Below are 6,000 nucleotides of genomic sequence, written 5' to 3'. Positions count from 1 at the left end.
TTTCTAGACAAACAAAACAAAGATTAGAATCTAAGTAAAGAAAATAATGAACTTTTTCAGAAGTTGTTGAAACAAGATAAAATTATAGATGTTCTACGAAGAGAAAATAATTTAAGTTTTTAAGGGGTTTCAGGGTAAAAGAATGAGAATACAGAAAAATTAAAAGACACCATGCTGGATTTAATAATGATAAGTCCATGGGTGTGGAATTTACATAAGTGGAAATTAATTACTTAGAAGAATAGGTGCTAAATCCAATGGTAAACGACCAGTTGTGCTATCATGATTGCAAACTTCTAAAGAAACTTACGCTTTTGGGACAAAATGCAAATCTTAAGACACTAAAATTTTTATCATGGCCGATTGCGATAAGGAAACTTGTAAACTCGTGATAAACAGATGTACAGAACTTGGAATACTGTGTCACTAGTATCACCTTTTGTCCGCAAGAGTCACAGTCCCCCATCTTGGAATTTTCCTTCTTACTTGTGGGTAATTTCCTTTTCTTATAGGTATTAGCCAACCTAATTATTTTTTACACAATAAATATTAATTTGAACTTTTCAAAGGTTGGTAGTGCTGGATCATTAATTGTTTCTTTTGTGAGTGGGAGAATTAAATAAATATTTAAAATGTAAAAAATAACTTGGTCTGTCTATGTTTCAAACTGGGTTGCCCGGTTTGGTGAGAGAGTGGTTCGTTAGCCCGCGCGGCCACATCGTCTCACGGAACGTAAAAGCTAAATTTCTTATATAAGTTTCTTAACTTATATAAATGCACATTTAAGTCGCACATAATGTAACGGAACGCAAGAATGGCGGGAGTTTCAATATTTCTCCCTACAGATCGCAGAGCCTGGACAATGTCCCTTGCTGCTGTATCTTTCTATTATCGGGCGGATTTCATCGGTTATTTAGTGGCGGTTATAAATTTTAAGTTTTATTTATGGACGGATTTGGTAATTTGCGTTCCTATCCGTATGGACCATCGTGAAATTTATTTACTTGTTCTGACCGTGAGAGACTAAGCTATTGAGCCTAGTAATCTCGGCGTGATTCCCCTTCAGTCCATTCGCTGAAGTCCTTTCGGTACCAGCACCTATGGGTCAGCAGGAGTGCGTTTACCGGAGCCCTAGTTATTTGGAGGGAGAAATGCGCCCCGTTCTCCGGAGGGAGTCGCATATGCTGACTAAATGAAATTGTGGTCTCTTCCTGGGGTGTTGTCTAGCTTTTTATAGTTTTAACAAAATTTAAATGCGAAAACAGTCACTTACGCGGCCGGAATTTTCGTGCGGTTTCCATTTATATGTTACACGATATAGAAGAGGCTCCTAAACCTGGTTTGTCATTTTTTGACTCTCGTACCGCCTCTTCACGGTGGTTGGTTTAATACGGCATGAGGCCGTTTTCTTATATCCTGTGGAGTACGGTCCTCTTGGCAGATGTCTCGGAGGTGGCGATGTTCGGACACGGCCGCTCTCCCTAACAGTCTGCGTGCCTGCGCCACTCCTACTTCGGATACGGTGTGTAGTCCCGCATCGTAGCGAACCACGTTGCTCCAAATATCATCCGCAACGCTATGTTTTGGACGGCTTCTAATTTCTTTTGAAGCGTGGAATTCAACAAAGCTCCCCATGCCGGGTAAGCATATGTTAGTATTGGCAGGACGTATAGCCGAAAAATGAGCAATTTGGTCGCCAGTGGAGTCGTATGTGCGAGTTTATACAGCAAGCCGCTATGCCAAACTTTGTCAAAGGCTTTAGCCACATCTAGAAAAACGGTTGCAGTTACCGCTTTTCTATTCAGGCCTCCGACAAGACTGTCGATTATTTTAATCAGTTGGAGGGCCGTGGAGTGGCCCTCCCTGAACCCAAATTGCTCAGGCCGTACTTCTTTTCCCAAATTTCGCCTAAGTCTCTCCAGGAAAATCCTTTCGAATAGCTTTGACAACACTGGTAATAAAGAAATCGGTCTGTAATTCTGGGGAAAGAGCAGACTTTTCCCAGGTTTGGGTAGGCATACCACCTTTGCATTTTTTCAGCAATTCGAAAAATATCCAACGTACAAAATTGACGTGAATATTGTGGTTATGGTCGCTATAAGAGCGGGTGGAACATTCCAGAATGCGCGGGCACCGATTCCGTCAACACCCGGAGCCTTGTCGGGGCTTGTGGCTTTGATTGCAGCGGGAAACTCCGCCTCAGTGACTTGGTCTATTTCTAGTGGGGCGTCCTCCACCTACGCTAAATTATCTACAAGGAAGGACTCCACCTCGGTTGTGTGGTCGTCGTTTGTAGCGGGAGGGGGGTTTGGAGTAAATTGGTTCTCCAGGGTGTCGGCGAAAACCTCCGCCCTGTCCGCCTCTGAATATGCCAGAAGGTCTAGTTGCCTCACAACCAAGTGGCGGGGCTTCTTTCCTTCTCGTAGTTTGTTGTTTAGCCTGAACACCAAGGAGTAGTCGGCTGAGATCGAGGCGAGGTATTCATTTCACTAATCCTCTCGATGTTGTGCCTACAGCTGTTTCATTCTGTCCATTTGAATATAAAAAGCCCTTTTATCATCGGGAGACAGGGTGATTCGGTATCTCCTCCTCAGTCGGCGCTTTTCTGCTATAGCATCAGAGACGTGAGGTGGGAGATAATTACGGATAAGCCTCGTGGTTTTTTCCGTAGAGCTGTTTGACAGAGCCTCGGTCATTGACGATGCGACGCATTCGACCGTGTCGTCGATTTCCTCCGGTGTGGTCAGGAGTTCAGGATGCGCTGGTCTGTAATCCCGTTGGAGAGTTTCATAGAACCTTTTCCAATTCACTGACCTTCGGGGTATAGTCGGGGGGTCTCAGCTGCTTCCTGCTTGGCCCAACTCCAATAAGACAGGAGAGTGGTCCGAGCTGAAGTCTTCTATCGTTTCAATCATGACCGGAGTTGTTACCGCCTTCATGATTGCGATGTCGAGTACATCAGGTCACAATCTGCCCGTTCAATGAACGAAGGTGGGCACCTCGGGGGCTATGACGACTAACCGGCGTGCTCGTGCCCTTTCGTATAGCAACCTGCCATTTGCACTTGTCAGATTGCTATTCCAAGACTCGTGCTTAGCGTTGAGGTCGCCCATGAGTATCATGGGCCCATTCCAATATTCTAGCACGGCATCTAGATCTGCGCCGGGTACTGCTGTTTGGTTTATTGTAAGCCGAAATCAGCCGATTCACTGTGCCTAGATGCTCCACATGTACACAAGTCTGCTCCATTACGTTAGTGTGGAGGTCGACCCGCTTGTGTATATGGCGTCTGTGGACTAAAATTGCGGTTCCGCCGCTGGCAGGGCGTCCGGGTCGTACTGGCCTATCCGTAAAGTAATTCCGAAAAGTCAGTTGTTTGTTCGCGTTCAGACACGTCTCAGACAACAGTATCACGTCTATTAGTAGATCCTCGGCCAGACGGCATAATTCTGCCGTCTTGCCTACTACTGAATTGGCGTCCACTGTAGCAATCTGAGAGTTTGCCTAACCATACCTAGATAGCAAGTTCATGAGGCACTCTATGATGAACTGAATGCAGTCTTTCAGAGATTTTGCTTGGAGAAGGCGGGGCAATATTGCAAGAATTTCCGGTAGGACATCCTTAATTGTCACTTGTGACAAGAAATCCTTGCCGGAACTCTCCTTCGGAAGTGCGGTTATGTTTATTTTGCCGCTGGAGGGGCCGGGAGTCGTTAACGCCTTTTTGGTGGGGCGTGGGGCTTCTGGGACCTTGGTGTGTTTTCTAAACGTCGTGGGTTTGGCACCCGCCCTCTTTGATTTTTCTGATTGTTCGGCTGCCTTTTTTTTCCTGCGGAGCAGGCCTCGTCGCAGGCTTGTTCGGCTTTTTTGCCTCCACCTTTCTTGTAACTATTGCCGGTTTAGGCTTTGTTGGTGTGGTGGTAGGTGATTCCCCTTTTTCCGCCGTCACCGATGCCGCCGGTAAAACTACCTGCGGCTGGGGGCTCGGTTAAGTCGCACATGTAAAAGTTAACTCACACATAAAATTTTAATATACAACAGATTAAATATATTTAAAAGTTTATTCAAATAAACAATTATATTTAATGTGTGTGTTAAAAAAAATTACTTAAGAAAATTTAAAAACATACTTAATTTGTGTGTGTGTGTAAAATAAACATATTCAATCTGTATGTGAGTAAATATAATAAAAAATACCTAGGAGCACTAGTATCGTTGCAACGTAACATCAAAATAGTAACCCTGTTTGCTGCTAGGAGCGCTACTGTCATGTTCAATCTAACCACAATTTCTGCCAATAAACAATTATATTATGAAAACAATTTGTTTGAAAGTATGTAAACAAAATATAGACGTACCTCAAGGATCATCCTACTCGTGCACGGACGAGGTCGTGGTCATGGCTCGTGCATCAGCACTTCGCGAAGTACTGTCTACGAGTGCTGGCTGGCAAATGAGGCCGGGAGATGGGTGTTGCCCAACTTATGACCGCTACTCGACTTTATTTCGTTCGTTATTAATTGTAATACTTCAGCGGTTTTTTGTTCGGCACAGTATTTACTCACGCGTGGAACAATCCATCTCAAATGGTTAATCAATGCAGCTAAAGCCCTTTTCTTCTCGAACTAATCACCATTACATGTTTGATAATCTGTTGTACAGAAACAATATGTCTGTACAATGTTAAACAATCGTTAGATCTTGTCGATACTATCGGGTTGAGTTATTTCAATATTTTCTTAAAAAATAAACAGATATCGTACTCGCTCACCACGACCCAGCCGATTAAGCTCGATAACTCAGCTTCGATATCTTGTATGTACGATGGGGTACACCCAACAGTAGGGTACTGGGTAGTGTCAGTCTCTTCGATTATCGAATACGGAAACAATCTGGAAAAGAATATCCTACAGATAGGTTTGAGATCGGAAGTCAGGTCAGATAGACACCAATCATGTGGGCACTTCCAACAATTCGCCTCAAATGATGGACTACTCTTTTATCGTTACCATTACCATTACTTACCTCCCCTCCCACTCTCCAATACGACTAAAAAATCCTTTAAACTATTTCCTACAATTAGTTTTAAAATTATCCCGTATAATAACAATAACGAAAACACAATCCTTTTAGAATATCGATCTTTAATCAGTCAAGATATTTTGTAATCGACTGTGAATTTTATCGTAGGTTGCATTGTAACTGAAAATTACTCTAACCGTATTGAAACGATTGCCGCTACTTAAAGCGTAGTTATAATCTTCAACAAATGTTCCAACGATTTTACATTATGGGGTACGAAAAATGTAACCAACCGCTTCGGTGATGTTATATCTACATCCGCCGTTAAACTGCGACTGTGACCAACCATCATACACTCCCTCACAATTTGTAATACGATCTGATAGAGAACCACCAATCTGGTGGTTCTCTATCAGATTGTATCTGTGCTGCGGTCTGCAGCACAGACCTTGGGACCCTTTTATCCGGTAACCACCCGGCGACTACCGTTGAATCTATCTACCAGTTGTTGCGTACGGTACCGAATGAAGGTTTAAGTTATCTTGTGGTTAGACACCTATTTTTAATTTTTTTATATTTTTTTCTGTATTTTTTATTTTTTTGTACTTTCTTAATTTTTTTTTTACAAAATAATATTTGCACCCTGTTTAAATTGTTATCCTTTTTCCACAGTGGTTGCAGATTACCACCCCCTCTTGCCATTGTAAATAAAACCTTTACGTGCGACATCGGTGATAAAAAGGAAAGTATGCTTCCAAATATTATATCAATATTTAACAAGTGGTTCCAACGAATTTGATTTCATTCCGAAAAATGTTTCCAGCCGTCCATTGAAATCCATCGTGTTAAAATGAATACCAATAGACTACATACACCGGAAGTGCTTATCAGGGTTTCAATATTTTTCGTGGAACAATAGACTCTAATAATACCGGTACGTTTTCTTTAATGCAGTTCATACATTGCAAATTGTGCGAT

Source organism: Lycorma delicatula, chromosome 1 (genome assembly GCF_047948215.1).
Source record: "Lycorma delicatula isolate Av1 chromosome 1, ASM4794821v1, whole genome shotgun sequence".
In the NCBI taxonomy this organism is placed as follows: Eukaryota; Metazoa; Arthropoda; class Insecta; order Hemiptera; family Fulgoridae; genus Lycorma; species Lycorma delicatula.
The sequence above is the reverse complement of the archived record's forward strand: the minus strand, read 5'-3'. Positions refer to the sequence as shown.